Source organism: Myodes glareolus, chromosome 11 (genome assembly GCF_982192425.1).
Source record: "Myodes glareolus chromosome 11, mMyoGla1.1, whole genome shotgun sequence".
Lineage (NCBI taxonomy): Eukaryota > Metazoa > Chordata > Mammalia > Rodentia > Cricetidae > Myodes > Myodes glareolus.
In genome coordinates this window covers 83,239,604-83,248,400 of record NC_142036.1, presented here as the reverse complement: position 1 = coordinate 83,248,400, position 8,797 = coordinate 83,239,604, and the positions used below count along the sequence as shown (strand labels likewise).

Here is an 8,797-nt window from a genome sequence, read left to right as displayed (position 1 = left end):
GCCTCCTTCCCAGCCTTAGTGCCTCAGAACTCTGGTGTCATTGGTCTCGGACACCACTTTGCCATCCACAACTTTGCGGGGGTGGTTGTCCTCTGGACGGTTTGCATGGAATTACTGGAGTCCAGGGCGTCACTGAGGCTGAAGTCTTCGCCGTCTTCCAGCAAGCGGCGGTAGGTGGCAATCTCAGACTCAAGCTTGACCTTGATGTTCAGCAGGGCTTCGTATTCCTGGGTCTGGCGTTGCCCCTCTGTTCGGGTTTGTGCCAGCTCTGACTCCAGGTGCAGAAAGATCCCATTGAGCTGCTCCATCTGCATGTTGTATCGGGCCTCCACGTCCCTAAGGCTGTTCTCCAAGCTGATTTTCTGATTTCTCATGGCCTCTAGGTCAATCTCCAAGGCCTGGAAGGTGCGTCTCAGGTCTGTGAGTATGGTCTCAGCATCTCTGATTTCCGCAGACTGGGTAGTGACCACTGAGGTGCTCTCCTCAATCTGCTGGGACCAGTACTTGTCTAGTTCTTCACGGTTTTTCTGAGCCAGCTTCTCATACTGGGCCCGGATATCAGCCATGATCTTGCTGAGGTCCTGAGATTAGGGGGCATCCACTTCCACGGTTAATCCAGAACTGGCAATCTGGGCTTCCAGCCCTTTGACTTCCTCCTCATGGTTCTTCTTCATGAACAGCAGTTCCTCCTAGAGGGCTTCGATTTCTGTATCCAACTGCAGCCTCGTGATGTTTGTGTCATCCACTACCTTTCGGAGTCCATGGATGTCACTCTCCACAGACTGGCGCATGGTCAGCTCTGTCTCATACTTGACTCTGAAGTCATCAGCAGCAAGACGAGCATTGTCGATCTGCAGGACGATGCGGGCATTGTCCACAGAATTCGCAAAGATCTGAGCCCTCAGGTCCTCGATGGTCTTGAAATAGTGGCCCCAGACCCTGACGCCCTAGGATCCCTTCTTCTCCAGATGTTCCCGGATTTTGCTCTCCAGTCTCCTGTTTTCGGACTCCAGGCTCTTCACCCTGTCCAGGTAGCTGGCCAGGCGGTTGTTCAGGTCTTGCATGGTCTCCTTTTCGGTCTGGATGCCACCCATCTGGATGCCAGACCGGCAGACCCCATGGAGCCATCCCAGACGCTTGAGGAGCGGGACATGGAGATCCGGGAACCGGAGGCCCCAGCACCTGCATAGACATTGATCGCGCTGCTGACAGGCCGGACCCGCTGGCTGGGCGTCCGCACAGATCCCAGGGACCGGTAGTTGGTGGAAAATGTGGTGGAGTGGGTGGTGAAGCTCATGTTGTCTGGAGAGGAGAGAGAAGCGAGAGACCGGGACAGGGGTTCCTACGGCCGTCAATAGTCAGGATCATTGACACCAGTTTAAGGAATTGACATGAGATAAAAGGTTGTTTAAAAAAACAGCAATAAAGGACCGTTGATTTGACAGCTTGGGAATGGATCATTACCAGGTGCTACAGTGTGTTATAGTGATCATAGGATTTATTCAATACACATTAACATTCACACAGTTTTCTTGGGCTTGATAAAAAGAAGTGAAAGAAAAGACTAAGAATGCTCCCCATGACTTCAGACAATATATGCAATCAATCCCAATTTAGCAAAAGGAGAAAATAGCTTTGGCCTCCACTATTTTTGCTGCTCTTAAATGTAGTAACTTATCACTGGATCATTTTAGTTTCTGCAGGCTCTAAAAGTCTTTAATGAATGTATTTATTTCAACTTTCTGTGTCTCAGAAGTTACTTCTTTAAGTCACTCAGTTGACCTGGCATTATAGAGAGGTCCACAGAAAAGACAATCCAACCTGTTTTGATTTCATGAATCTGCAGTGGTTAGGTTTGATCAGCATTCTTGATTTCACTGCACCATGTGAGTATTTCGTGTTAAACACTGCTTCTTAGATGCAAGTTAAATATAAGAGGTAAATAAATAAATAGGAGGGAGTAGAAGTATTCCATTGAAATTTATAGTTAATTCAAAATTAGATACTGCTAAAAGCAACAAGGCAATAACATCACAGCAGTGCCCTGGGATGAGTGAGAAATGCATGCACTAAATGCAAAGCCTGGGAATAACTAGGAAAGAGAGAAATGTGTAGCGTTCATTCCTGGGATGCAAGGAGGTGACACTAAGCAGGAATTTACTTATGAGTTTATGGCACCAGGTATCACCCAAGAGATGCAACGTGATGTCTGATCTATTAGAGGAGGTTCAAGGTGATCCATCAGCTTCTGAATATTACTAAAATTATTTCTAGAGGAGAGGATGCATGCTGTCTAGAAACATTTCTTTTTGGAATAACAAATAAGTACAGAGGGAAATCAGAGCGTACACAAGAACAGTTATGAAGTGGCAGGACCAGTGTAAGATGAAAGATTGAAAGGCACACACAATTATGAGACAAAGGGCGAAAAGTCATCCTACAGATGTATCTGTTGGGGTAGGTGGCAAAAGAAATTCAGTGTTTTCTATAAGAAAAGCAGGTACACTGTAAATGAATACACTTATTCTTCATTACTAACAATGGAGTTACTAATTAGTAACAGTGGAGAACACTGTATATCTGAATCAGTCTGAGGAAATAGCTTGAGACTATGCATCAGAATACAAAACCTAATGAATTTCTGAGCCAAACTTTGGCAAGACTATGCGAAAATTCCTCACAAATTGATAGTTTGCATAATATATTTGAATAAAAAATTAAAACTCCAGTATATATGCTTCATAGGTTCACTATGAACTTAAAGGTTGAATTCACTTTTTCACTGGATTCTGCCAGCTAGTGTCTCCTTACCAGTACCTCATTGTTGGATTAATGGTTTCTCATAAACAGCACCCATTGTAAGAGGCATCATCTGTAGACCTTGGCTCCTAGATATCAGCAGTACTCTTCTCAGTATCTCTCAATAGCTGTTGGCATCCAAGTCCTGGATGCGTCCATACACACATACATAAGTATGCGCCTACTTGTCAGGGTGGCTATAGTCACGCTCTACTGAAAGCTGATAGACAACCATCACTTGAAAACAGGGCTAAGGCTTTCATATTCAAGTCACTGCCAGATTTCCTTTATGGATGGATTTCAAGTCTTTAGCGTCACAAGATAATGATAAAGGTATCATCCAAAGTAAACCAATTGTGCCATAGTGTTTTCCAATCTGGTTTATTTTCTTATGTTTTTACGTGTTCACCATGGGTCAATTTCAGACTTAATTTTACCTTTCTGTTAATGTACTCTCAAATCAGAACAGGTGGTTATGGTATGGAAAAGAAAACTTGATGGTCTGCCTTAGTTAAGATTTCTATTGTCGTGATGGAACACAAGCAAAGGTAGCATGCAGAGGAAGAGGTTTATTTCACCTACAGTCCCACATCATGGTTCATTATCAAAAGAAAGTTCTGCAGGAACTCAAGCAGTGCAGGAACCTGCTGGCACAAACTGATGCAGAGGCCATGGATAAGTCCTGCTTTCTGGCTTAGTCCTCATGGCTGGCTCAGTCTGACTTCCTCTGTACCCAAGACCACCAGCTGGTAAATGGAACTGGCACAGTAAGCTGGTCCTCCAGTGCCAAATTCCAAAAGATGCACACAGCCCTGCCCACAGATAAGTCTAATGGTGGTCTTTTCTCAATTGAGGTTCCCTCGTCCAACATGATTCTGGCTTTTGTCAAGTTGACATAAAACTAATCATCCCAGTACCCATCCTCTAACCCAGAGTATCTCCTCTGAGGTTTTGCTTGACACTTCAGTACATAGTAACATCACATAGATAAATCTTGTGAGGAAGGATAGGGCATCTTGTTTTCAAGAAGAGGTAATTAAAATGTATAAATTGTCTGCTTTTGTGACTTACTGCATTGTAAATGGAAACTGTGCTTTCATTTCCTGGACACCCAGATCCAAATGATCACACCAAAACTATAATAATTACTACACAGTTTGGCCAACAGTTCAGGCCTATTTCTAGCTATCTTTGGCATCTCAAATTGACCCATTTTTATATTTTACCACAATGTTCGTGGTTTGTACCTAACATCTTGCTTCTTGGGCAGTTACATGGCTTCTGGCTGACTCTGCCTTCTTTCTCCCTGCATTAAGTTTAGCTTTCCTGCTTAGCTATATTCTGCCCTGACATAGGCCAAAACAGCTTCTTTAACCAATAGTAATAAAATGTACTCATAACAAACAAAGGGGAATCCTGCATCACTACACATTTTTCATTTCAAGAAAAAATATTAATGAATATTATTATTCATTATAAAGTTTGTCCTAGTGGAGATGATGCCTATAAATGGGATCTCAGTCATAACAATGATTTTCCTTTTTCCAACTGCTCTTTAACTGGTTACATAATTGATTAGTGATTAAAAAAAAAGTCAAAGTCACACAAAGCATTGGGATGTATCCTACTTCCCTATTGCTTTTACTGAGATATTTGTTTGTATGTGATTGCAAAGTGTGTAGTTCTTTCTCATTTCAACACAATGTGTTGAATGTGCTCTAAGAATGAAAAGGATAAACGAATCCAGGTTGATGACATTCAGCTCATATCCCAGCACCCAAATGTAGCTGGCCCAGGCTCTAAAGCAAGACCTTAGTTCCAAATCTAAGACTGGTCTGATCTCTATAGTAAGATCCTATCTCCAAAATAACATGTAACAGAAAAACAAGACAAAACAAAAAACAAAGATGAAGATGCATAGAAAATTCTCAGACTAGTAAGGCAAAAAAGATACAGAGGGCACTGATTATAATTCAAAGTGGGGAACTTTGTATTATAAATATCTAATAAGTATTTGAATATGCTTATGAGAACAGTTAATCTTTCTCAAATGAGAATATGGAGACATCTTTATGGAATAGCTGATATATGGCCTGGATGTTTAAATTTGATAGACAATTTCAGGAGGATAAATGGAAACTGGCAGGTAAGGGAAATAGAGAAAAGGGAAGAAATCCCAGAATTACTAAAACCTTCTGGAAAGTATTCTTAATCATTGCACTCAGTCCCCCACCTCCAACAGGAACAAAAAACTGGAGGCATGAGGAGTCTGGTCAAGCTCCCAAAATCATGACACCACAAGGTGAGTCTTTTCTCATACCAGCACCACCCCACAATTTAACATCCAGCGCTGATTCTTTAACTATCATTAGAATCATTCAGAAATTTTATTCTAAAATAAACATTTCTGAATTTTATATTCAGTGTTGGAATGTGGTGCAGGAATATGACTTTCACATTACCACAGACTTCATAGATGAGAGGGCAGATTATTGGAAGACAGAGGTCAGATTTTGGAAAATCAAACCTGATTACTAGAGGTTGTTTTCTTTCTTGCACAACATACTGATGGTACACACACACACACACACACACACACACATACACACACCCAAACACTCATACACACAAACTTTCATACACACACACATACACACACACACACACACACACACACACACACACACACACACACACACACATTCCTTTCTCTCATCAGTTGTATAGAAGAACAAGCTTTGGCTTTTTTCATATACACCATCGCCATTATTATAGCCATGTTTTTGTTCATGTTATTCATTCTTCTATGTGGATTTTGAATTTCTGTTCATATTTTAAGGCTTTTTCAAAAACCTTAGATTTTCTGTCTACAGTCACAGGATATTTTTCTTTAATAATTATATTTTGATCACATTTATAATACATTACAACAGCTGTAATCATGAAGTAAAATATTTTATCTTGTTCACATAATCCTCTTAAATGCACAGGGAATTCTAGATATATTTAAATGAACAAATGGAAGACAGTGAATAGACATTTATTTTAGATTACAGCAAAATATGTTTGATTTGAGAGCAGTTTTGCACAGAAAAAGGTTTCTTCTCTAGGAGGGTTGCACACTTACTCAATATCTTGAGGACAAATACTATGAACTTAAATTACTCCCAGTGGTAAACAAGGCAAAGGGAGAGCAGAGTAGACTCAGAGACGGGTCCAAGAGAGCCTGCTACCAGGAAACAGCAAAGATGAGTTGCTCGGTCATCCAAATGCCAGTGTGCTGACTAAATCATTTAAAACATTTTAACATAGTGATTCTTTTTATCTCTGATTGTGGTAGTTTGTATGCAATTGGCCCCCACCATCTCAGAAGGAGTGGCATTATTAGCAAGAGTGGCTTTGTTTGAGTAGGCATGGCCTTGTTGGAGGAAGTGTGTCACTGTGTGTGTGGGCTTTGAGGTTTCTTATGCTTAGTATACTGTCCAGTGCCTCAGTTGGCTTACTGTTGCACAAAAGATATAGGGCTCTTAGCTTTAGCTCTAGTACCACATATGCCCAAATGCTGCCATGCTCCCTGCCATGATGATAATGGATTGAAACTCTGAAACTGTAAGCAAGCCCCTTCAATTAAATGTTTCCTTTATAAGCGTTGCTGTGGTCATGGTGTCTCTTCACAGCAATAAAAACCCTAACTAAGATGCTGGTGAAATTTCTTCAGGGGGCAATCACAAATTAGTTTAAAGGAGAAAATGTCACACTGCAAACATTTGGACTGGATAAGTGTGATAGATTGCTGCCAGCAAAGTGATTTCTTTCTTCACATGGTAGGTGATCCATTCATTGCACTCCATCAATGAAATGAGAGACAAAATTCAAGCCTTGTAGATTGCATATTGTAACAGCAAAATGGAATACATGTTACAGATCAGTTGTGTCAGAGAGTGTTGTGTTCTATGTGAAGAGATAACTCAGCATACAAAGGGGAATCCCACATCAAATTCTAAAATGAATTATCTGTAGAACCTTGGGTAGGGTGGGATATATTACATATACTATATAGATGACTGCACTGACCATTACTTTATATAGAACATTCAGTTATGGTGGTTTAATAAATATGGAACTGTGAATGTGAATGAATATTGAACCCTACAATTGACAGTCCTTTGATTTTTGAAGGTTGAACATAATTATTGAATCACCACTATTGGTCAGTTTTGTCTCTTCCAGTCCTGTCTTCTCAAGAGTAGTAAGATTGCATTTCTTTTTTTTCTATTTATTTATTTATTTTTAAAAACTTCCACCTCCTCCCCACCTCCCCTCTCCTTCCCTCTCCTCACCTCCTCCTCCCTCTCTAGTCCTAAGAGCATTCAGGCTTCCCTGCCCTGTGGAAAGTCAAAGGTCCTCCCTGCTCCATTCAGGTCTATAAAGGTGAGCATCTAAACAAACCAGGCTCCCACAAAGTCAGTCCATGCAGTAGAATCAAAACCCAGTGCCATTGTCCTTGGCTTCTCAGTCAGCCTTCATTGCCAGCCACATTCAGAATGTCCAATTTGATCACATGCTCCATCATTCTCAGTCCAGCTGGCCTTGGTGAGCTCCCATTAGATGAGTCCCACCGTCTCAGTGGGTGGACGCACCCCTTGTGGTCCTGACTTCCTTGCTCATGTTCTCCCTCCTTCTGCTCCTCATTTGGACCTTGGGAGCTAAGTCCAATACTCCAATGTGGGTCTCTGTCTCTATCTCCATCCATCACCAGATGAAGGTTCTATGGTGATATGCAAGATATTCATCAGTATGGCTATGGGACAAGGCCAGTTCAGGCACCCTCTCCTCTGCTGCCCAAGGAACAATCTGGGGACCTCTCCTTGGACCTGGAAACCCCTCTAGAGTCAAGTCTCTTGCAAACCCTAAAATGGCTCCCTTAATTAAGATATTTACTTCCCTGCTCCCATATCCACCCTTCCTCCATCCCACCCATCCCATTCCCCCAAGCACAACATGATATTCCCTCAGTACATCTTGGCCAGCACATGCTCTAGAATTATATTTCCACTTCTCCCTAGCCCTATGACTTGACATCATTTGATGCCTGTCCTCTCTGTTCATTACTGAATAATGATTCCAAGACCAAACTTGAACTCAGCAGATCCACATTGGAGTCTGCTACTAACTTCTAGTTTGTAAATGAACTTGAATCCCCAATGTTCCTCTGAACTTCATCTTTTTTTTTCAGTTTGTAAAAAACAATGAATAATTGCTTATTTTGCAAAGGAAAATAAAAACTAATATTACCCAGTAATAGGTTTTATAGAGGACAACAAAAATTAAAACACCTAGGGACTTAAAACATTCATCTTCTCATTTAACTGACTCACAGGAGAAAGGCACATTGTTGTCCTTCTTTGGTAAAACAGATACTTTAAAAAACATGGATTATTTAGTAGCAATACTGTAGCTTGGAGAAAGTGTGGTATGGGTTATGCAGAATCCACGTGTCTTTGTTATTTTTTCCTCTAGCTGTTTGCCATATATCAAGGACTGTCAATTATATTCCTATAGGAAATATAATTACACTGACAAATATTTACTCAGATTTCATTCTTTGCCAGATTGTGGCAAGAAATTGGGGTCTCTGTTTTTGATTGGCTTGCTCTCTTTTGCAGCCTATATCTTTGAGTCCTCCTGGGATAAGAAAATTCTTCAACATAGGACTTGGGCAGTAGTTGAAACGAGCAGTTCAGCATTAGCTGAGCATTGCATGTTTGCCTCAGGATGAACTCTGGGAAACTCAGTGCTGACTGGCCCTTCGTCGTCTTTCTCCATGATTTGGAAACTCATTCTCCAGCCAGGTGTTCTCTGAAATGAAGAATCCAGAACGGAGCAGCAATCATTTTTAAACAAGCATTTATGCATTTTCATATCTGTGCCATATGCTGTACTAAAAGCTCAAAATACAGAATGGATAAAGTGGAGTTTCCTGCTCTTAGAGATTATA

The 8,797-nt window shown here is 41.1% G+C and overlaps 1 pseudogene; it reads right to left on the bottom strand.

The window, feature by feature from the left end:
- On the bottom strand, positions 1-1,337 carry LOC125402280 (keratin, type I cytoskeletal 18 pseudogene; annotated as a pseudogene).
- Positions 1,338-8,797: the final 7,460 nt, after the last annotated feature.